The 26,438-nt window shown below is 37.1% G+C and overlaps 3 pseudogenes; all 3 read right to left on the bottom strand.

Annotated features, from left to right (window-relative positions):
• Positions 1 to 10,694: 10,694 nt before the first annotated feature.
• On the bottom strand, positions 10,695 to 12,266 carry LOC144435569 (cytochrome P450 1A1 pseudogene; annotated as a pseudogene).
• Positions 12,267 to 17,438: 5,172 nt separating this feature from the next.
• Positions 17,439 to 20,483, bottom strand: LOC144435558 (cytochrome P450 1A1 pseudogene; annotated as a pseudogene).
• Positions 20,484 to 24,353: 3,870 nt separating this feature from the next.
• LOC144435551 (cytochrome P450 1A5 pseudogene) lies at positions 24,354 to 25,949 on the bottom strand (annotated as a pseudogene).
• Positions 25,950 to 26,438: the final 489 nt, after the last annotated feature.

Below are 26,438 nucleotides of genomic sequence, written 5' to 3'. Positions count from 1 at the left end.
TTTTTGAGAAACTCTCCTTCAAAGGTGAATACAAAGATACACTTTGCCCCTGCATCAGCTACTAAGATATTACTTTTACTATTTACAGCGATGCCACAAGGTTTGACAAAATCTTCATATATGAATTCTCTCATCTGTTTTCTGTCTTTATCATAGATGGTAACCATTTTCCTTCGCAAAGAAACCACTACAGTGCCTCCAGTAAGCGTCTCCGCAACTCCACTTACATCCTTTTTATGGAATGTGAGTTTATCATATCCATCCTTGTCCAAGACTTGCACTTGATTATCAGTTATTAGTATGTCACCATCTTTATTCACTATAACATCAACAGGTTGATTATATCGACTGCCTCCATATAAGTACCCCTCACGATCGCCTCCCTTGCCAGCTTTCCATTGTGGTTTACTCGTATCTATTACATCAATGGTGTATGGATTTCCTTCTGCTAGAATTGTATACAGCCATACTTTCATTAAATATCTCCCCTCCATTAGCTTATCGTCGAGTCTGACCTCGTATTTTCCATTCCTTTTGTCTTCGACATCAACTTTCATACGTTTTCCTGCAGGATTACTTACAGTGACTTCAAAAGGTATTCCTGAGAGATTCATTGGATTTCCATGACCATCAACCGGTACAATGATGGGTCGACATTTTGTGCCCTCACCTGCATTGTATGTGGACACATTACACTTGTAGGGTATGTCAAGGGCGTACGGATTTATAGATGTACCAATATTGAAGATATAAATCATAATCTTATGTCTACCACCATTGTTAGTTTGGCATGTAACAATGTATTTTCCATTTAAGTCGCGCACCTTACATTCAAGATGTACACCGTTAGGATCGAGAATAGTAACATCAATAGGTATTCCAGCTACGTGTATTTCCTTGCCATCTGGATACATGGGTGTTATGGTGAACTTACACTCGGTATTCACCCTTCTATTTAATACAGTTAATTTACACTTTATCTTCCCCTCCTCATTAGTCAGCTTATCGACATCTATAATAGTTGTTACATACGGACTGCCTTGTGCCTCCATTTTGAAGAGATTGATGTGTAGTTTATGATCACCTTCTTTCATTGGTGTATAACTAACCGCATAGGATCCATGCCCATCGTCATATATTTTGTTCTTTACCTTGTTCTTATCTGGATCAAGAATGATCACGTTGATCGGTATGCCAAATATCCCAATTGGAGTTCTGTATCGGTTGTCTACAGGAACAATGACTAATCTACATTCCTTTCCCATCCTGGTATTTCTTGTTGAGATGTCACAGGTGATTTTATCATCTTTATTCATTAATCTTTTCACATCAATGACATCAATTGTTTTGAATCTGTTTGGGCCAGTGTCAACATTGCAAACACGGACGTTGATGATATGCTGTCCTTCCATTACTGGTGTATAGTGTGCTTTGCATTTTCCATCACCACTGTCAGATAGATAACATCTAAGACTATGTCCATTAGGATCACGAATCTTTACATCAACTGGTATTCCTGATATCCCTAATGGATTCCCCATCTTGTCACATGGAAGAATGGTAGATGTATACTCTGTATCCTTGCCAGTATTGTTTGTAATCACTTGACATTTGATTTTTCCATCTTCAGTTTTCAATGTTTCTACATCAATAACATCTACCATGTATGGGCTTCCATATGCTTCAATGTTGAACATACTCACATTCAATCTATGTTTGCCATCCCTTATTGGTTTATACTTGATCACATATGTGCCATCTCCACGATCCTGTAGTTTACACTGTAATAACCTATCACCCGAGTCCTTCACGACAACAGATAATGGAAGTCTACTAATACCAGCTGGAGTCCCATCCTTGCTTTGTAAAGGCACAATAACTGATTCATATTTATTGCCTTTCCCGACGTTCTTTGTTGACACATTGCACAAAATTCTGCCATCATTGTTCAGAAAGCGCTGAGGGTCGATGACTTCTATCTGGAATGGACTATCCTCTGCAGGAATATTGTAAATGTTTACAAACATTTCGTGTAATCCTTCACTTTCTGGAATGTATTTGGCTACATATGTCCCATCACCATTTTCTGTTAAAGTACACATGAGCAATATACCTTCTGGATTGGAAACTCTGGTGTCGACTTGAATTCCAGAGACTTTGAGTGGATTCCCCTTTCCATCCATTAATGTGATAGTGGATTTACACACCGCATTTTTGCCACCAATGTCCGTAGATACTGTACAGACAGATTTGCCACTGTCGGTGGTTAGTTCTTCAACATCAAGGACATCTATTATAAAGGGGTTTCCATCTAATTGAAAATTGAATAGATGTATATTCAGGTTATATTTGCCTCGTTTGCTTGGAAGATAAGTTATTATATATGTACCATCACGATCATCAGTTACAGTGCATTCCAACAACTTGCCATCAGGATCATGGATAAACACATCAATCTGCATTCCAGACACACAAAGCAGGTTTCCATCTTTATCAACTGGAATAACTGTAGTCTTGTACTCAGCACCCAATCCTGCACCACGTGTTGATATTCGGCACTTGAATTTTCCATCAATCAAATATTTCAAAACATCTTTGACCTCAATTTCAAAAGGACCATTTCCCACTGGCATATTATGGATCTGTACACAAATTTGATGTTTACCCTCAGTTATTGGTCGGTATGTGACTTCGTATGTACCATCACCCATGTCCTGTAATGACGTTGCTCTCTGTCTTCCGACATTATCATTGATGGACACACAAACAGGAAGGCCTGACACACCAAGCGGGGAATTGTGTTTGTCTGTTGGTGTAATGTTCAATTTACTCACAATGCCTTTCAGAGCTATTCCAGTTGTTCCTCCTTGTTTTCCAGTGCCACTCAGTGGCCTAATTATTCTTGATGCACACTCTTCTCCCATGCCAGGATTCTGATGAGATATTCTGCATTCGATTTTCCCTGCTTTATTTTTCAAGTCGTTTGGATCAATCATGTTGATTTGATATGGACTGCCCTCTACTTCAACATTGAAGATCCTTACAGTCAGCTGATAGTGCCCTTCTGTGTTAGGTGTGTATCTCGCAAAATATTCACCGTTTTCATTGCATGATAATATACATTGAACACTTTTCCCATTCGGGTCACAAACAAACGTATCAACTGGTATTCCAGGTATCGACAATGGCTTCCCCATCTTGTCAAGTGGAGTTAACGTAGAGCAATACTCGGCGTTCATCCCAGCATTGTATGTCACTACTTTACATTTTACTTTCCCAGCTTCTGTTTTCAACTTTTTTACATCAACCACTTCTGTGAGAAATGGACAACCTTCTAGTTCAAGTTCGAATAAACTGATAATCATACTGTGACGGCCCTCTCGGTTTGGTGTATAGTGTACTTTGTATTTTCCATCACCACTGTCAGATAGATAACATCTAAGACTCTGTCCATCAGGATCACGAATCTTTACATCAACTGGTATTCCTGATATCCCTAATGGATTCCCCATCTTGTCACATGGAAGAATGGTAGATGTATACTCTGTATCCTTGCCAGTATTGTTTGTAATCACTTGACATTTGATTTTTCCATCTTCAGTTTTCAATGTTTCTACATCAATAACATCTACCATGTATGGGCTTCCATGTGCTTCAATGTTGAACATACTCACATTCAATCTATGTTTGCCATCCCTTATTGGTTTATACTTAATCACATATGTGCCATCTCCACGATCCTGTAGTTTACACTGTAATAACCTATCACCTGGGTCCTTCACGACAACATATAATGGAAGTCTACTAACACCAGCTCGAGTCCCATCCTTGCTTTGTAAAGGCACAATAACTGATTCATATATATTGCCTTTCCCGACGTTCTTTGTTGACACATTGCACAAAATTCTGCCATCATTGTTCAGAAAGCGCTGAGGGTCGATGACTTCTATCTGGAATGGACTATCCTCTGCAGGAATATTGTAAATGTTTACAAACATTTCGTGTAATCCTTCACTTTCTGGAATGTATTTGGCTACATATGTCCCATCACCATTTTCTGTTAATGTACACGTGAGCAATATACCTTCTGGATTGGAAACTCTGGTGTCGACTTGAATTCCAGAGACTTTGAGTGGATTCCCCTTTCCATCCAGTAATGTGATAGTGGATTTACACACCGCATTTTTGCCACCAATGTCCGTAGATACTGTACAGACAGATTTGCCACACTCGGTGATTAGTTCTTCAACATCAAGGACATCTATTATAAAGGGGTTTCCATCTAATTGAAAATTGAATAGATGTATATTCAGGTTATATTTGCCTCGTTTGCTTGGAAGATAAGTTATTATATATGTACCATCACGATCGTCAGTTACAGTGCATTCCAACAACTTGCCATCAGGATCATGGATAAACACATCAATCTGCATTCCAGACACACAAAGCAGGTTTCCATCTTTATCAACTGGAATAATTGTAGTCTTGTACTCAGCACCCAATCCTGCACCACGTGTTGATATTCGGCACTTGAATTTTCCATCAATCAAATATTTCAAAACATCTTTGAACTCAATTTCAAAAGGACCATTTCCCACTGGCATATTATGGATCTGTACACAAATTTGATGTTTACCCTCAGTTATTGGTCGGTATGTGACTTCGTATGTACCATCACCCATGTCACGTAACGATGTTCGTATCTCTCTTCCGACATTATCTTTCATGAACACATGAACGGGAAGGCCTGACACACTTATTGGAGAATCGTGTTCGTCTCCTGGTGTAATGTTCAATTTACTCACAACGCCTTTCAGAGCTATAAGTGACTCTACATGACATGACATGTTCATTTTCCTTTTACTCAGTAAACCAACGACATTGAAAGAGTTCATCGGTCGTTGAGGCTGGCAAGGCTGATGGAAATGTGGGTAATCTTCAACCATAGAGTAATGCTCCATGACGGTACCTGATGAAATCTTGTCCAGTTGACGACCAACAACTCCTCTTATTTCCAACAGGTCAAAGTCACTACTGTGGTTTAAGTAATTTTCAGTATACTCACATGCTACTCTACTCATCGCCAGTTGTGGTTTAACAAGGCAATTTTCCTTGTTAAGAGCATTCATCAATTCCTCACTATTAGCATCAATCCCTGCTAGTATTGCGGATTTTTCGTCTTCGAGGTTTTCAGTCACGTTTTTGTAATGCACGGCAACATTCTCCTTTTGCTGTATTATATTTTCTGATAACCGTTCGTGTTCACTTGTGATGTTTTTCATCGTAGTATTCTGTGCATCAAACCTCTTCTTGGCCTTTTTCAGCTTATCCTGTAACACCAGTTTATGTTCGGAAGCAGCTTTTTCTATACTGACCACTTCATGCCCCTCGTGTTTAGGATGTGTTACTATTGCACATTTTACGCATATTGATTCTTGGCATTCTGGACTGTTACAAAACAGTGTAATTTCATGCTTTTCATGCTCTCGCATGGTGCAGTATGTAAGTGGACGAAGGATACTTTCCATGTTTTCATCTGACAAATCTTTGAGGTCGCCAATCTTCGTAACTCTGTGCCAACTGAGACCCAAAGTTTGAGTATGCGCATCATTGCAGAAATTACACAGAAAAGCTGAGCACTCCAAGCAGTGAGACACAGATACAACACTCTTAACACCATTACAACTTTGACATGGTATATCTTGGTTTCCATGCAATTTCTGTCGAATTCTCAGAAAATCGTTCTGTTTGAGGATGACAGAGTCAGTAGGAAAGTCGTCAACATTATTCAAAGAACTTCCACATCTCTGGCTACAAAACATGCCCTCTAATTCACCTGTATCATTTATGAGATCAGTGAGGCACGTCTTGCAGTATGCATGTAGGCAGGGAAGGGTCTTTGGTATTCGCTCTTTGTCATCGAAATCCTCATGACAGACTTTGCAAGTCTGTAAACTTCTTTCAAATGAATGAGATATTGTGTCACTTCTTTCTTTGGCCATTGTTAGACATCAAGAGTTCCAGTACGTCTGAAATAAATACACAGTCTCTATTTTCATGGCAAGGCAATATAAAATGGCAGGATGCAATACATAACTTTCTAAGTTAGTTGTTGAAGCGTAACATCGTCCTTTGCACTGCTGTCTTATTTACGAAGTTTACAAAAGTGGCTAGTATACTAATTTGCACATTCTACGATCAGTTGAGGCTTTCCAGTATATACGCACAATTTGTAAGGTTCTTTCAGTTGTTGTATCGATATCATTAGCAATGTTCAGTTATTTCATTGTCAATGACTTTGTTACAGGTAAATATGATAAAGTAGTCGAATAAATGGTTGCACCTTAGCATAATTTTATCGAGTCTTACCTGTAAGCTTAGTTCACTGCAAATGAATTACATAAGTCGTAATCATAAGGCACACTTTGGGTTGACGTAGACATGGGGTTCCATCAGTTGCCTCTTACCACTGCGGCCGGGGTTAATGCCCACTCTTGGTCTGATTAAATTTGCCTCACTGTAAGTACGAAGAGCGTAGTTTGACTACCGAACAGTATGCCACTAGGTTTTCCTTGGCACTCCAATTTCCTACAGCATTGACACTGTACACTCACCCAACACCTGTTTGATGGTTGGTAAATAAGAAGAAATTCAGTCTCTAGCGATTTGGGATCACATGACTGTATTTGTACTTCTGTTGATGAGTAGGGATTCGAATGTGCTTAATAAAAGAATTGATATAAAGGATACAGAATTGTTTTCCACCACCGTTAACTTTCTGTGGGTAAGGAACAATGTACTGGACATACACAGTTTTTGAAAATAAAGATACTGTGACCATCGACTGTCAAAGGGGTGTGAACGTATACGACGACATAGAAGTATGAACTGTGTGTTTTCATTTATTGCATACATTTTAATTGTAACCACCTCCCTCGTCTACCACCTCCTCATCGACAGATCTGATACATTCTATAAAGACGCATTATATGTTACGAGATTGGTTGAAGGATTAAAACCATCACATAATTATTATATCATTATGTTATGTACTACAAACGTTTCCAAAAGAGAAATGTACCGTACGTTCTACGAGTAACGTTAATTTTTGTATATAACAAAGTATGCTGGACTACTCAAACATGTTTATGGAGGATCAAAAATAGAAAGAATCATAGATGTCCATTATACCTCTTTATAATGATAGTTCTCTATTATTAATGGTTTTACTGGTCAACAAAGTTACCAAGAAACAAGAACAATGCTCCGCATTAATATGAGATGCAGAACCCTCAATAAAAGAACCATTATTAAAATGTTGACTGGGGGTTGGAATATAACTTTATAATTGTTACCTTTTATTAATACTATAATCTCCGTGTAAGTTTTACGTTTACAACGTAGATTAAGATGACAATGAAATGCTTGCTTCAGATCAGTTGGAGCTTTAGTTCAGTTTTATAAGTACGCAACTCTGCTGACCAGTTCTATTGCAAAAGATATCGTGTTAAAATGTGATATACTATTATAATATGCTTGCCATGATATGCTCAATTTGATTGGTTCACAATGATAAACATGTATTTTGCCACATATCCTGGTCCCCCGTAATGTGAAAATGTTCCAAGCTCTGCAACATTCCATCATAATTTACTCTTCAGTCTCAATGTATTCAAGCTAATAGTGTTTATAATGTTAGAATCATATCTACCCTAACAAATTAGACGCTATGCAGCCTGGAAGTGACTTGTCGCTTGGAGACTTACTATAGTCATGATAGTTTGTCATTTCACATTTTTTGTCATTTTTTCAAAGGTTAGCATGGGGTGTGATAAAACCCTGTTGGGATTCTGTTTCTATAACCAAAAGGAGTTAGCGTGTAGATATATACATGAATTCAGAACATCAATTATACCGCGAAAATAACGACAAAGTGAGATAATGCAATGTTTGCGTCATTCGTGCCAATTTCACCTTCTGGGTACAGTGTACAGTGAGATTCGCGAGTCTCCTCAAACCCAAAAACAACATTGATTAATATACCGCGAGGCGCGAACTGACATTCCTTTGCTACTCACAGTTTTCGATAGCAACGACACGTAGAATCTGTGCAACCGATGACAACATGGTCGACCTTTTATATTAGATTCAATAGCATTCGTGATTTTATGATAACAAATCGCCACCAAAAATCGATATGTCTATATCTTTATCTATGGATCAAATTCTAAATTACTGCATGTTACAAGCAAGGGGAGGATGTTCTAAGGGTTATAATAATAATACTGAGAACAATATGATAATTTGCATTGTGCAATATTTCAAATAGTTTCTAACGGCTCTAGATCTCCCCCACCCCCTACACACACACACACACACACACACACACTCACTCACACTTGCCACCTCTTTCATCTCATAACGCCTTACAACAATCAACCACTGCTTTCTACACCGAACTGTTCGGTGCCCAGTGGTATGTGGTATTGTCCAAATATCAAAAATAATTTAGAAAAATTCACGATTCAAATACCAGTTCATACATAAAAGTGCATTGTCATACTTTGAATTGGTACTATATGACATAATCATTTGACTACATGGATATGTCCCTCAATGGTGATGACGTAATGTGAAAACACATTCAAAAACGAACTTATATCTGCATGGTATCATATTGCTCATGTCAAGATGACTAAGTATTGTCCGCTTTCTGCTCTTCTACACGACTTATTCACATAACCCTTCAAAATTTCATCATACAGTAGCGAAAGGTATGTGTATGTATGTATGTATGTATGTATGTATGTATGTATACTATGTATGTATGTATGTATGTATGTATGTATGTGGGTTTTTTTTTTTGTGTGTGTGTGTGTATGTATGTATGTATGTATGTATGTATGTATGTATGTATGTATGTATGTATGGCAGCCTTCCGTTTGATTGTATGTGGTTAGATAAAAATACAAACACAAAAATAGTTCCACTAACTTTTTGATTCAGCTCAGATTTTAATCAACATGTATTATGTCTAGATCTCTACTGGTACAAGTTTAATTTTTTTGTTTTTGTTTTGTTTTTATATTTTCAATAAAGTCAACATCTATCAAAATCCTACTTACATGCATATACGTTTGGTCGTCACTACTAAACAATACCCATGCACGAGTGTATGTAAAGCAACCATTCATGATAAATATATAATCTGACCCAAGTCTTGAAGATAAACACGCCGCTATGTGATATAGAAAGGAGATTGATATTATAAAGAGTTGATGACGTACTTTCACTTTGCTATATTAATTAAAAGTTAATGATAGAATTTTGGGATACATTTTACAGTTGTCGATATATTTAGAATGGTTATTGAATTTAAAGTTACGGTAAGGATTGTAAATGGAAAGGGAAGAATAATATTCACGCCAGCTACGTTGTAATATTAACGTTTGTATTAAAGTATTACTGACCACCAGTTTGCATTTGTTTTCACATTGTACGCATATATAACGCTCTATAGTACTGGTTTGCAGATCTGAGAACTTTGAACGGTAACTTGTTCGGTCGGTGTATCTTTGTGCGCTCACTGACCAACATACAACGGTGGTATTTGAGAAATGTTTACGAAACAATGATTGTTCATATTCTAGTTGGTACATAACTCGTCTCGCTGCCAGACTTCGTATTGAAGGGAGTTCACACTTCGTCACATCAAATGTTAAGAAAACAATGACATATTTAGTCTCCCAAACTTGATACTTACCCTTGATGTTGTGTAATCTCAAAGCTACCACAACTATTGGTACACTATATCAGGTTGAACAACGTCAGAAAAGGATAAAACGTGTCTGGCACTATATTGAATCAAACTGTTCTCTCTAATGGGAAGAATGCGACTGTTCATCAAAAGCTGCAGCTGACGTATGTAAAAGCAAAAAGTCACACGACTCTGAATAGTTGTATTATCTTTTATTAAATAGTCAACAAGTAACTTTGTAAGCATTTGATGAAGTGATATATAAGGAGCTGCGTGTTTGTTTAACATGGAATGTTCGGTTAACACCAGTCTAAAGGTTGATGTAACGTTTGATAAATAACCATATGGCCACATGAATACTGCTACAAAAAATGACTGCATGAATACTGTACCATAATAAATTCGATCTACAGTGCTAGATAACTACTTTCAGCAGAAAAAAATAGAAAATCTCACAGAAATGACAGTAGTTGTGAATGCAGATGATTATTCAACAACGTTATTTTGCAGCATCCATACAACACTGTAGTTTTTATTGGCAGAACAGTTTATGCAGCTCAGGTACATACCTTACATAAACAGTTTTAGATTTATAACGTTTTGTATATATTGCCGTTGAATCTATGAAATATACACTGTCTTGGGTTATTTTTCTTTCAGGACAATCTGCGGCCGTCAATGATTACGTCTATACTGAATGGTATTGTGTTGGTGATGACGAAGTGGAGTGATCGAGAGTGTACAAAATATTTAACATAAGTCAATTATTGCCAACAAATGTTTAAATAAACTAATGAGGCATCCTCGTGACGTCATATTAACCTAGAATGTTAGAATATGATTGACTATTTGCATATTTTAATTTCTGAGCATGAAAATATTCTGGAGCATAATTGTGTACTATGAAATGTGAAATGTGCGTGAGTGTCGTTTGATTTCACAATTGTTTGACCCGTTTTGCTACAAATATCTGATATGGCCTTGGTGCAATACCCTTAGGGAATAATTCACTATTCAAATCTAAAGTCTCGTCGTCGGGATTTTCCAGCGTACATTGATGCAATATGGTAGCAATCAATAGGAATAGTTCCATATGGGCCAATTGTTCACCAAGGCAACGACGTGGACCAATTGAGAATGAGACATAATCATCTAATTTTGCCTTATCAAGTGAAGCGCCATCATCGGTCATAAACCTCTCAGGGTTGAAATCGGCTGGGTTTGGGAAGACATCTTCATCATAATTGGTTCCCCATAGATTTGCAAAGATTAATGTGTCCTTGGGGATGAAATAACTATTTAGTGTTGTGTCACATGTTGTGGTGTGAGGTAGACTCAATGGGGTTACTGTTGAAATACGTAAAGTCTCATGTATGCAGGCAACAGTAAAAGGTAGGTCAGGTTTGTCGGCCAAACAAGGCAGGCGATCTGGTCCAACGACTTCATCAAGTTCATGTTGGATTCGTTTTTGAATTGATTTATGTTCTACCACATACAAAATAAACCATAATATTACTACTTCAGTTGTATCAAAACTCCCTCCAAAAACATCATCGACGGTTGCCAGGAGTTTAGATGTCGTTAGGTTGTTTTTCTCGAGATCTTTGTTGTTCATTTGACGGCATACATGAATAATATTATCGGTGAAATCGCGAATGTTATCAGGGTCATAGCCTTCAATGTGTTCTTGTTTTCGTTTTTCCAACCAATTATTAAACTCATCTATTACCCCTTCAGCATGTTCCTGCATTCGCCTGACACTTGGAAATATGTTTGTCCATGGCATAATATCAGCTGGATTGCCAAATCCAAGAACTTCCAAATATTTCTTTGATAACTGACGCATACGTCGTAAGCCTTCGCCGCCATGGGCATACCGCTCACCAAACAATGCAACACTAGTAATATTGGCAATAGCTATGCGTACAGCTTCGCATGGGTCAATTTTGTGTGCCTTTAAATTGTCATTTTTAGTCAAAACGTCTATCATTAACGTAGCTTCCTCATGGATATGCCTTTCCAGGTCTTTCCGTAGTTTTCCCGACGTGAATGTTTTCAAAGCGGTACTTGCTATTATTTTGTGAATCTTCCAGGTCTGGTTGTATGTGTTGAAGGCTATACTCGATCCATTGGCAATCCGTTGAAATGTCTTAAATTTAGGTCTTCCGGCAAACCCAGTTCCTCGAGTAATGAATGCTTGTTTTATCATTGGAAGGCCAGTAAGAACTACAACAGGTCTTCGTCCAATACGAATCTGAAAAGCTGGACCATATATTTTAGCCATGTTGGACAGTGACAAGTGTGGGTTGTCTCCCAATGATAGAATATGACCAATGATTGGTAATCCCCATGGTCCAGGTAGGCTTGGTCTATGCGTTGCTTTCTTATCAAAATATTTCAACAGCCACACCAATGCTAAAGTCACTGTTGTGAATACCAAAACTGATGTACCACTGATGTTCTCTAATAGTGTGTCAGCAGCAGAACTTGAACCGTCTAGATGCATCATCGTTACCGTTACCATGGAGACAATACTGTTCAAACAATATGACGCATGGTCCTATTGAAAGAAAGGATAATATGTCAGACGATTGCGAGGTAATGACCAAAATACAGAAACTGTGCACTCTCAGACCACTAAAGAACAGACTAGCAATGCCTATTGGTGGTCTGAGGTGCACTTAAGCTTCCTTTGAAGAATCGATGAGCAACATGCATGGTAAATTGTCAATAAATCCATGTTTATGAGTGAAGTGATATCAAGATTATGAAAAATATGATTTAATGATTGTTTCGCGGTGTTTCTATTGATTGATTGTTCCATAGTTCCTTTACTGCCTGACGGCATGTTTGATTCATTGTTATATTTGTTTGCTATCGTTTGAGTATGATTAATCAATTCATTAGGCTATGAATAGTTACATGACTGCTTGTATTATCGGCCATTCACTACCTACATTGCGTTGTTGCTGTTATTGCCATCTTTCACTAGTGTTTCACTTGACAGTGTCGGCTATATTTTTAATCCTATAGTAATTGTAAAAAAAACACAGTAACAATACAATCACACTTTATGAACCACACACACACACACACACACCAATAACCTAGGTACGGGTAGAACGATTTTTGTTTTCGCCCGAGTATGCGGATTACACTTCACTATCATGGTCGACATCATCAAGAATGTTGTCAATCGGCAGTGCATCCAAATAGCGCATATATTATGAAAGTAGCCTAAGTGATGTAGCCTCAGGAAATTATCTCGACTGATTGTAAGAACGTTGGTAATTTAACATTGCCGACGTAATTGCATACTATTTGCATACTATTTGCATAAAGTAACAAATAGGTAACAAATAAAAGTATGATATAAAGGTGAAAAATATAGATGTTTCTATTCTAACCTGACACAGTTCCACGGGAGTAACATATGTTTTGCGAGGTAATACGCCAATGCATAGAGCAAAGGTGTGGGTAGTTTGCGACTGCTCTCACGCGTGACCTTTGATGACATGACAGGCACGATCTGACGTATGGTATAGCGATGAAAATCATTTTGCGGCTAAAGGTGATTTGAAAAATGAACTATGACTAGTAACGTTTTTGTGGCGATGACCTAACAGAGTTGACCACACATAAAAACCAATTAAGACAACTAAGTCTAACATGCAACTGGTATAATTGTGCAGAGAAAGTGAATTGTTACCTGGTATAACCCGACGAGTTTAACGTAAACAAAAAACAAGATGGCCACCTTTGATGACGTGTCCTTAGCTTTTGTTTAAAAAGTACGAGTGGGATGTGTAAGCAGAAGTTAGCATTAACTGGTCATTTACAATTCCAATAAGAAAAAAAACCCAGAGCAATGGATTAAAGTTTTCTCATGTAAACTGAAATGAATACATAAATGTGTTTACCTGACGAACTTTCATGGAGGTTTGATGTCTGCTGTGTAGCCGACTCAATTCGATCAACTGGATATCTAGCTCGACATGTCAACTTACAATGCAGCTCTGTGGTGTCATCATTAGTTGCATGACCTCCAAAAGTTCTTTGTAGGAACACTCGACAGACAACTGGTTTCTTTTTTGTCATATTCAACAAACTAAATACGCTATTATGTACATGTATTCATAAATCATCTCACGCAGCGTGGTTATAAAACATACTATTTTTAGACAGGGACATTTTGCTGGTTACAACAAAAGCTATTTGAACTACCGACAAATACACAATATAAAGTTGACGCCAACACTTAGGAGATCTTTTATTACCTTGATTTTGATAGGGAATGTTTTTACTTCATTTTCCCCCCTTATAGGTTGTGGTAATAGCTCGTATATAGCAATAATCTTAAGAAGACGTTGTTACCAAATCAACAAATCTTTTTAATTTGTTGATTTGGTAACAACGTCTTCTTAAGATTATTGCTACCAATTCTTCCTACTCTGTTGACTATACTACCCATGTCGCTATACTACCCATACCCCATCACAAGGAACAATCAGTGATAAATGAGAGCAGGAGGGTGAATATGTATGTAATCAACTTTACCGTGTTTGAGTACATACATACATACATACATACATACATACATACATACATACATACATACATACATACAAAAACACTCAGGTATTGTGTGGTCATAGAAGCCACCTCGGCAAGTCACCAAGTGTCATTTTATTTGAACGAACTCCCATGAACGTAATCCCGAAACAAACTGCAAACACATGATAACAAGCCTCACTGATCAAATCGGTACATGACAAGAAACAATTGTAACAGGATATATACTTTTTATACGAACTATTACGCAACATGAACATTTGTTAGGTATAATATCAAGCAATCAATTAATCACATTCTGGGTATACAGAAAACCAGATTTAAACTGAATGCCTCCCGTAAGGGAATCACTAATTATGTAAATAACTCATAAAACTAAAAAGCTATGGTAACAGGCTTTGTTTTTTGGACAAGCGTGCTTTCTTAGGTTAATGTATGTAAGAGTGTATGATACTGCTTAATTACTGAATATCATTCATTATTCAAAATACTCATTAAAGAAAAAGTTGTAGCAACAAACTTCATAGAACAGGTGCGTATTATTATGATGTACGTATCATATTATACGAAATTTGAAGCTTGCATTTTTAAGATACAACCTAGTTACCTAAAATCATTAATTATGCAAATATTTCATTAAAACTAAGCTATATAAAAGATTTTATAGGACATATCCGCTTTGTTATGGTTAACGTATGTACTAAATTGTATTGAAATTGAAGTACACAGTCTTAAGATATAGCCTAATTACCGAAAATCATTAATTATGCAAATTATTCATTAACACTGTAAGGTACATCAACTAACTTTATAGGACATACACAATTTGTTATGGTTAATGTATGTACTGAATTGTATTGAAATTGAAGTATGCAGTCGTAAGATATAGCCTAATTATCAAGAATCATTAATTATGCAAATTATTCATTAACACTGAAAGGTACACCAACAAGCTTTACAGGACACATGTGATTGTTATGGTTAACGTGTGTACTGAATTATATTGGAATTGAAGTATGTATTCTTAAGATATAGCCTAATTACTGAAAATCATTAATTATGCAAATTATTCATTAACACTGTATGGTGCATCAACAAACTTGATAGGACATATGTGTTTTCTTATGGTTAACGTATGTACTAAATTATGTTGAATTTGAAGTATGTATTCTTAAGATATAGCCTAATTACCAAAAATAATTAATTATGCAAATTATTCATTAACGCTGTAAGATACATCAACGAATTTTATAGGACAAATGTATGTTGTTATGTTGAATGAATATAGTGTACTAAATTATATTGAAATTGAAGTATGCAGTTTTAAGATATTGCGTAATTAGTTGATTTCATTATTATGCAAATTTCTCTAATTAAACATTAACAGATCTGGCTCAAAATCTAATCAGGTCTAGCTATTACCCTAAAGATTATATATCCCAAATTTCATTACAATTGAGCCAGTCGATTTTTAGAAAATGATGACACAGACAGACAGACAGACAGACAGACAGACAGACAGACAGACAGACAGACAGACAGACAGATAGACAGACAGTCAGACAGACAGACAGACAGACACACAGACACACCTTCCCCTTTTAATACCTCCCGTACCCTTACGGGAGGTAATGATATATAAAATTCTGATAATCAATACACACAGGTTTTACTCAAAAAGTGTAATAGTTCCTATGTGTTCAAAATGTTATTTTATTTCATAGTGAATTTTGACATAATAAAGACATTGACAACATATTCCTTAATAATACTCATTATGCAAATTAATATGAATAGATTTCGCAAAAATGCGAGTAACATAAGGATTCATTCGTGTATGATATTCGACCAAGTATTAAGTGGACTCTTGCTCGACAAATAAGGAAGAACAACGAATGTCGTAATAAAATATGCAAATGTGTGTAATCAGTATGCATAACTGCTATTCAAAACTAATCAGCTATAGTCATGACGACACAACATTCAAAATATCTTTAACCAGCAGTATTTGAAATAGTGCTAATGCTTAAAAATGTTGGTTAGGCAAATTAGTGCAAACAATTCGCATTGCGTGACAATTAAATACAACATGTATCTGCCATGTACGAGTTCATTCAATGGAACCATGAAGTAAATGCAAATCACAGCATTTTTTGTCAGGAATATGTAAATTGGGATGATTAGTATGCGTTAATTATGCTCAAAAACAGGTAAGTTCTTTGTATAACTATATACAACATATAATCAAATATGATACTTGAAACAATGTTTTTTTTTTATGTTATGATGATATTGGTGAGGCTGTTTTAATGAAATCATTTATTATAGAACTATACATACTATACTACATCTAAGAATTATTCATATTTCCTTATTACACTAAATAAGTGTGTCACTTTAAAATCGCTAAATAATACTTCACTGGACTCCATTCGTGTGGCATTCATCAACGAAACATTCTATCACTAAAACAATTTTTTTTAAATGCATGAATAATGGGTGAATATTGTTAATCATCATGCATAGATGTGCTAAGTAAAGAATATATTTTGGTTGTATAAGTGTATTTGAACCAGTAGTCTTTGAGATAATGATATTCACAAAATATGTTGATTGTAATAATAATTATGCAAATTAGTACACGCAGATTCCACTCATGAAATTAATTTTTGATGAATTGCGTCATTTAACCAGTCATTAAAATATATCGAAAGTCCTATAAAAGTTTGTCGAGTGATATGCAAATGTGGAAAATCCAGCCCGTATGCACAAATTTCCTCAAAAATGAATATTAATTAGATATATCTACATACAGTATTTGGATAATATTCAATTTCATTCGATGCAGTATTTTTTGAAATAATGGTGATCTATTAAGAAAAAAATCTTTCTAGATATCGCCCCCAAAACTACTAAACTCTAACCAAAACTCCAAAGAATGCGTCTATTAAATTTCGACTTTGCCCAGTGGTTTTAGACAGCATCATACAACATGTGTTCAGTCACATGTAGACAGACAGACAGACAGACAGACAGACAGACAGATAGACATAACCAAGAATAAGGGTGCTAGAACTTTGTCACACGACCAAGGGTGTTCATATGGCTCTTATTTCTGGCAACTGTTTTCGAAGCTTTTGCGCACTCGTATCTTGAATGGCATTGGTTTTACAATGATTGAAAATTCACCTTTGGAATGCAAAGATTGGCCATCGGGTTTATCGAGTGTACACTGATGTAAAATGGTGGTAACAAATAAGAACAGTTGTATATGGGCCATTTGTTCACCAGGACAACGACGTCGACCAACGGAGAATGTGACATAGTCTTCTAATTTTGCCTTATCCAATGAAGCGCCGTCATCAGTCAAAAACCTCTCAGGGATGAATTCAGTTGGGTTTGGGAAGACATCCTCGTCATAATTGGTTCCCCATAGATTTGGCAAAACCAATGTATCCTTTGGGATGAAGTGACCCATTAGTTTTGTGTCACAAGTCGTGGTATGCGGTAGCGCTATTGGAACAATCGTTGAAATACGTAACGTCTCGTGTATGCAGGCGACGGTGAACGGTAGATTAGGTTTATCTGCCAAACACGGCAACCGACCACTTCCTACCACTTTATCTAATTCGTCATGGATTCTTTGCTGAATTTCTCGATGTTTCACCATGTACAATATAAACCACAGCAACACTGACGAAGTTGTATCAAAACCTCCAACAAATAGGTCATTGACGGCTGACATTACTTTTGAATGGGTTATGTTATGTTTCGTAAGCTCTTCGGGATTAATACGTCGGCTAATAAGAATAATGTTATCAGTTACATCGCGAATATTTCCAGGGTTGTATGTTTCACTGTGTTCTTGTTTCTTGTCGTCTAACCAATCGTTAAGATCATCTACCACCTCAAGGCCCTGTTTCTGCTTTCGCCTCATACTTGGAAATATTGTCGTCCACGGCATGATATCAGCTATATTACCAACCGTTAGGGCGTCCCCAAATTCTTTGAATAATATAACTAAACGCTGCAACTCTTTGTCTTCAATGGCGTATCTTTTACCTAATATAATGCCACTGATAACGTTAACCATTGCCAAACTTACAGAATACCTTGGGTCGACCACGGGTTCCTTCAGATTACCATAATCTGACAAAATGTTGACCAACACCTTGGCTTCATCGTGGATCTGTTTTTCTATTTTTTCCAATAATTTGCCACTCATGAATGTTTTCAAAGCTGTGCTTGCAATGCTTCTGTGAATCTTCCAGCCTTGATCGTATGAGTTGAATGAGAAGTTTAAGCCATGTGCAAAACGTTTAAATGTTTTCAACCTGGGTCTTCCTCCGAACTCAGTGCCCTGTCTAATAAACGCCTGTTTCAATGTTGACAACCCAGTAAGAACTACAACCGGTCTTCGTCCAATACGAATCTGAAAAATTGGACCATAAATTTTAGCCATAGTGGTCAGCGCCAAGGGTGGGTTGTCTCCCAATGACAGAATATGACCAATGATTGGTAATCCCCATGGTCCAGGTAGGCTTGGTCCATGCGTAGAAATCCTACTGAAGTATTTGAACAACCAAACTAATGCTAAAGTCACTGATATAAATATCAAAATGGAGCTTCTGTTGACGCCCACGAATATTTGTAAGTATGAGCTAAGAGTAGAGACATCTGTATGGACCATTGTAACAGGTGATTTACAGAGTGAAACACTATATTCTTCTATGCTTTGTGACAGGGTTCTGTGAAAGACAAAGAAATGTAGAATCAATCAGAGATTAAACAACATGTAAGCTAGATTTGAAAATTCGTTTGTGTCCTCATCAGTGGAACTCATATAGTAATTTTATTAAATCAACGCACATAGTGACAACACTGATTTCACACTGATTGCACTATATATAGGTCGGTGCCAGGGCTAACAATTGTACAGCAATTAAAATAGTTTTCCATTTTTATAAAGAGCTATTGAAGAATTTGAATTGTTATTCGAACTAGCATTTTATTGTTGAAACGACGTTGTACTAAATCCATGTATCTAGATATAGACTATACTCCGAAACAAGGAACTGGACACCAGCATGGCTGCAAATGTTAAACAGTAATGCAAATAGACAAAAACAAGCTGAGAAAGTGACTCCACATGCTTTGTCCACTATGGTATAGGTGATTTACCGTACCTATACTCTACGACCTTTGCGAACTGATATGGTACGTTTGAGTATCGGTGACAAGTACACAATAAATGTATATGTTCTCTTATTTCGAGGTTGCTGCTTGTTCATTCTCCATACATTTTCCTTAAAAATTACAACACGAGTCAAGTTGTATCTTAACAGACACGTTAATGGGTATGTTCACCTTAAAGGTACTTTCTCGCTGTACAGACGCTTATATCAATACGATCATGTCTGTTGAAGTGTCTTCAGTTTCGATGGTATGCACAGAAGTAGCACTAGTTTGACCAAATAAAATCACAGTAGGTGACAGAAAAAAGGACCCTACCAGAATTTCAGCAGAACAGCAAACAGGGCGTTAAACGTTTTCGTCAATAACCAGCCACAAGATTGGAGTAGCTAAACGCTTTGTAAGGATATGTCTGGTCGTACCCAAGACAAGAAAGTGATCTACTTGGGTATTTACCTGTGACATATTGAACGCATGGCGTCATGACGGGAACCTTATAGAGGTCAGACACACGGACCGTGAAATACCATAGTGAAATGTATACAATTTGAGTAAGATTACACGTTGTCAATGTCTCAGACAGAGAAACAAGGTCTGGGGGAATAAGCCAATTCAATTTGGTCCAGTGTTGGTGCCAAACATAATACGACTGTTTTCGTATGACCCGTCACAACAATGTCACCTCTAACCCCCAAAGTGTGATGAACTCGTCTTGAAGTATAGTTCTCATTCAATGGACCAGGTGTATATTGTCTCAGGCCACTAACGTTAGTGGTCTGAGATATTGTAGAGGTCGTAAAGCCTCAAATGTATATATTTCTACAACTGCCACGTGACTACCACGTACTATGTCCACTCACCTGATGATATTATCGTTCTGAGCCATCAGGATTTTTAGTGGGGACCTTTCTTCCGGTGTTACATTGTCTCCGTATAGATTTTGTTTCAATAACACGTTCATGATATCATTTTAAACAGCTTGGATAAAGGCCTCTAAAACCGACTTTCTATTTCTTGATGGCATTCATGTGTTATTTGGCAGTTGAAACTTGGGTTGTACGATTACATCGCGTTTTTCCACATCACAAAAAATTCCCTTAACCTCAAGCAACGAAAAAAGTGTTCAGATCGGTAAAGGTCATTCACGGGTATTATGAGGGGGGGGGGAGTATTCCAGTCCCTTGGCTAAAGAGACTTACATGACTCCTATGCCAGCGTTGGAGATCTGGTGACTACGTAAATTGACAACTCTTGGTATGTTGATGATATTTTATTAGCGAAACTTGTTGACTTTCCATCACAAATCGATTCTTCATCATATATTGTCGAGAAGAGACTACTGATTGCGTGGTGTTCTCAGCCGAATTAAGTGATATGAGTATCATGTCGACGGTATCTCATTTCGACGTGCTACCATTGTACCAGTTGTAATAACATTCTGGTTGTGTGTGTGTGTGTGTGTGTGTGTGCGCGCGCGCGCGCGCGTGCGTACGTATGTATATATATGTTCTTGAAATAAACTTGCGTCATTACGTATTCCAGTTCAACTTAGTTTTATTACAATATCATCGCCTAATTCAGAGATTGTTTTACCTGGGAGCAAAGAATATTGTATGTGTACTTGTCGAATTGTCTGCTGCTTCTGGACGATTCCATAATGATTCAGAAAGATTTCTTTCGTTTTCCAACGGCCAATCTGCATGCCAGTGTCTGAGTTGCAGCCGGACTTTCTTGCAGCTGTGGTTCCCGTTGGTCTGAAGGATTTCGCTGTGTACTGAGTAACGTCTAGCCCTGCCAAGCGAATTGCGTCATTTAGTATAGAGAAGCAAAGGTAAAGGCGGAAAAAGCCTGTTCTATTTGTGTCATTTTAATTCCCATTGTCACTGAACCATCATCATTAAATACTACTTGATCAGTAGAGAATATAAGTCGTTTTGTCATCTTTGAACCTGGATCATAATAGTGGCCCTTTGATGCTAGGTCTGATGGGCGTAACATGGAGGATAATGCGAGCAAAGTTAACAATTGTCTCCCCATGAGGTAAACAGTTCTACAAAAGGCTGGATAGACATGGTTAACGTACGTTGCGATGGACATACTGTGCCCGACTTCACTTCACCAATGCAGTAGATAATAGATGAACGTACGTATTTGTTTGTCATAGGTGAGTAGAGAGGGATGATATCTCTGAAGTATGTTCTTTATCAGATAATTTAGGTAATTCGAAATTAGGAATATTCTCAGAAAATTGTAAATCGACACCATAAGTTAACCATGATATTCAGAAGCGTGTAACAAGATGCTAGCTGTGTTTCTGCGTTGTTACAAACTATTTCTTACAGGGAATCACACTCACTCGGTTAACCTAGAGTACTCTCACCCAGGAATCAATGCTCATTGACCAACAGAATGCTTGTAAAGAGATTTATAGATTTATTTCACAGCTTAACAGAGAGATCAACTCGGACCGCAGCAGCGAGTATAAGGAAGATAAGAACAGATGTCTTTTATACATTTCAAGGTACAGTACCGAAATTTGACATATCTACTAAATATATGCAAACTTATTCATTCTACACTTACGATCATATCAAGACAGCTGATTAGACTAAAACTTCTCATCTCTGATGTGCAAAATATTGATATTAATGTATTCGTTTATCGAGTTGCTTCATTACCCTTCTTTTGACTTTAGTCCTCCGTCGGCTCTGGTACCTGTGTATTAATTATGCTACTGGAGATCACTTGCATTCCATTGCACTATATCAAGATATTTCAGGACATATGGTTAACCTTCGCCCTTCCTTTTGTACTATAACAAGCTGTCTCAGGACTTATCCTATTATACTCTGTTATAGCTGTTTCAGGACATATTCTATTGAACGGTTATAACTGTCTTAGGTCAACTAGACATTTCTATATTTCTGCAAATCAGTTAGCTATCAAATTATTACGTATGTAACAAGTGTTACTCTCTTTCCAAGAATTCATGTTTTCAGACAGAGGGTTTCTTAATACCTTAGAAAGACACACCATCTAATTAATTTCTAGATTAATCTTGACCTTCTTCCCACGTTGTTGCTGTTGTATTGTCGAAATTTCCTTGGACAATTCGGGTAGAAAATTCGTCTAGCAAGTATCGAATATTGGTCGATAAGTATGATAACATGTAGCTGGTAGGTCGGCAGTTGTACTTGTCCCCGTTGGGTAGATAGCCACTTTAAGGCAGTTTCAATGTACCTGGCACAACTCATAATTACGTTAAGTGTGGGTTGATCATTTTTCTTTATTCCTGCTCTGGAATCAGATAATTTAAGTTCAGGAGGCAGTACTAATTCGTTGAAGTGAATCCCTTAGCGAGTTAAACTCACTTTGCATGTCTTCCGCTGCACTAGTCGTTCTCGACGAAGTGGGACCGAAGTCACATCAACTCTTGGTGAATGTTGTCTGGTTTGGCTTGTGGTTTGCTCATCGGCAATATGGCGGGCAGGCCCGGGAGGCTCAAAGTCAGAACGTTGAGAACTTACTTTAAGTGCTCTTGAATTCTCTTCCAAGTTCACTATATGGTCAAACGTTGTTGTTGCACTTGCATATCACTAAGCATGTACATGTATTTCGATAAGACTAGACAATGTGTCCTCTTCTTTGTAATTTTTCTGCCATATATCTCTAACTAATGTTCCTCAAAAAATAAAATATTATCTTCAATATTCTCACACCTAATCAAAGAAACACTGTGGCAGTCATAGCCTGAAATAAAATATTATGTATGTTTCATATGAATCGCTACAAATACTTTAAACTACAAATGTCTATAGTGAATATTTTTCTATATAATTTATGCAAAATATTTTATCAATTTGTCAAAAAAAAATGTACCAAAGGCCAATAAATCAACTGAAATAACGATTTCAAGCAAGATTATTTACATGTTCCACAATATCACGTTTATAGCTACATTAATTTAACCACAGTGACATGTATATTATGGGATATTATTCTCGTGATATCCCCGAATCACATAGTTTAGACAATTGCCTTGTTTTCTGCTTTCTGATCTCTACCCTCTTTTTAATTTCACAATTAATTGTTGACATCTTTTTTTCATGTTTGTACGCTGTGGTACTTATCATTTCATTTATTAGTTAGGATCATGAACTAAATTAGTCCCTAGTGGACTATATCCATGGTCCTCACCAGAACATACTATCATTTATTGTAAATATTTGTTGTAGGTACTATATTATAAGCTATTGTATATATTTAATTGTTTTATATGTTCTCATTTTGTGGTGAAATTCAATTCAATTCAATTCAATTTTTCCGATATTGATTGTCTATCTGGCCTTTACCAAACCTTTAATTTTCATAGAAAGTAAATAAATGAGAGAGCAATTATTGGTCAATTTGGTTTAAAGCCACAGAGTGTGCTTTGTCAATTATCTTTAGTGTCTTGTACACATTATCATCCTTCATGTTCACCACCATTCTACTAGTATCATATTGTTACACTCTTGAGTGATACACTACACGAACAATGAAGCAAACAGAGACGTTAAATAATTCAATCCGATTAACATAGAGTAATTTACGGTGGGAAGTATGTCAAATTGCAAAGCCAAATATATCAAGCTTCAACCTTGATATCCGTGGTGTGAGGGCTCATTTGATGTAAGTCACTGAAGTATATACTATACATGACAGTAAACAAATATATAATGACAATAAAAAACTGCTAACCACCCTTTATACTGTAACACGACGATCTCGTCAATATCTATAAACATTTGAAAACAACAAGTTTGGTGATTTCACTACATAATATCAAGTTTTATATATCTCTTATTTCCGAGCAGCTCGTTTTTAAGCTTTTACGAACCCTGATCTGAAATGGCATAGGTACACGTACAAGAGAATATTTACTTTGGAAACACAAAGATTGCCCTTCAATATTATCAAGTGTACATTGATGCAATATGGTGGTGATAAAAAGGAACAGTTCCATATGGGCCAGTTCTTCACCAACGCAACGTCGTCGACCAACGGAGAACGTGACATAATCATCTGCTTTTGCCTTATCAAGTGATGCGCCATCATCGGTCATAAACCTCTCGGGGTTGAATTCGGTTGGGTTTGGGAAGACACCTTCGTCATAATTGGTTCCCCATAGATTCGGAAAAACCACTGTATCCTTGGGAATGAAATAGCCATTTAATATTGTATCACGGGAGGTACTATGTGGTATAGATAGTGGCGCTATTGTTGAAATACGTAAAGTCTCGTGTATGCAGGCGACGGTGAACGGTAGATTGGGTTTATCTGCCAAACACGGCAACCGATCAGGCCCTACCATTTTATCTAATTCATCACGGATTCTGTGCTGAATTGCTTGATATTTCACCATGTACAGAATAAACCACGTTAACACAGATGCAGTTGTATCAAAACCGGCACCAAAAAAGTCATCCACGGCAGCAATAACTCTTGAATGGGTTATGTCATGTTTTTCGAGGTCTTCAGGGTTCATTTGACGGCTGGCATGAATAATGTTATCAGTTGCATCGCGAATATTTCCCGGGTTGTACGATTCAGTGTGTTCTTGTTTCTTGTCGTCTAACCAATCGTTAAGGTCATCTATCATCGCAAGACCCTGTTCCTGTTTTCGTTTGACACTTGGAAATATTGTCGTCCATGGCATCATATCGGCTGGATTACCAGTCCCAAGGGTTTCCGTCATTTCATCGGCTAACATAACTATACGTTGCAACTCTTTATCTTCACGAGCAAACGCCTTATCAAACAAAATGAGGCTTATAACGTTAGCGACTGCCAAACGTACTGGTATCTTTGGGTCGATCACGTGTCCCTTGAGATCATGACCGGTCAAAACCTCTACCAACACCATGGCTTCATTCTGAATTTTTTTTTCCAGGCCGGTCAATTGTTTTCCAGTCATGAATGATTTCAAAGCTGTGACTGCAATCTTTTTGTGAATTTTCCAACTTGAACTGTAGGAGTTGAATGAGAAGGTTAAGCCACGTGCAATACGCTGTAAGCTTTTAAATTCAGGTCTTCCCCCAAACTCTATGCTCTGCCTGCTAAACGCCTGTTTCAGTGTTGGCAACCCAGTAAGAACTACAACCTGTCTTCCTCCAATGCGAATCTGAAATATTGGACCATATATTTTAGCCATGGTGTTCAGTAACAAGTGAGGGTTGTCTCGCAATGAAAGGATATGACCAATGATTGGTAGTCCCCATGGTCCAGGCGGACTTGGTCCATGCGTTGCACCAGTACTCCTACTAAAATATTTCAACAACCATACTAATGCCAGAGTCACTGATGCAAATATCAAAATTGGCGTACCATTGTCGTCCACTAATTGTTGGACGTAGTGGACAAGAGTAGAGGGAACAATTTTTACCATGTTTACTAACGCTTTTAGTAAAAACTAGGAAGATAGGAAATCATCTGGTGTGTATATATACTGGAACAGTACACTGTTGAAGACAAAGAGACTCAAATCAGATCACTAGTATTTTGATAACTTTCATTATCATTACAATACATACCATTATGTCACTGTTGCTAAGGATGGGGTTTTCTTGCTAGGCATATTGCATACATCTAATATATATATATTGGTGGAGGGTGTACATTGGGTCTATGATTAAACTAGTTTTCAGAGACACCTCCCCACTGATACTATAAGTAATAGCTTATCATTGTTGTGTCAACATGTTGCGACAATAGTTTTAGTTTGTGTCTAGCTTATAAATTAGTAACCCGAAGGCCCAATTACCAGAGTAATAACGATCATATCAATTTGACATAGCATCGTAATTGACAACGTTAATTTCACACACACACACACACACACATAAACAAACAAACAAACAAACAAACAAACAAAACA

This window comes from Glandiceps talaboti, chromosome 1, assembly GCF_964340395.1.
Source record: "Glandiceps talaboti chromosome 1, keGlaTala1.1, whole genome shotgun sequence".
NCBI lineage: Eukaryota > Metazoa > Hemichordata > Enteropneusta > Spengelidae > Glandiceps > Glandiceps talaboti.
Note: the sequence above shows the minus strand (reverse complement) of the source record. Positions and strands in the feature narration are given on the sequence as shown.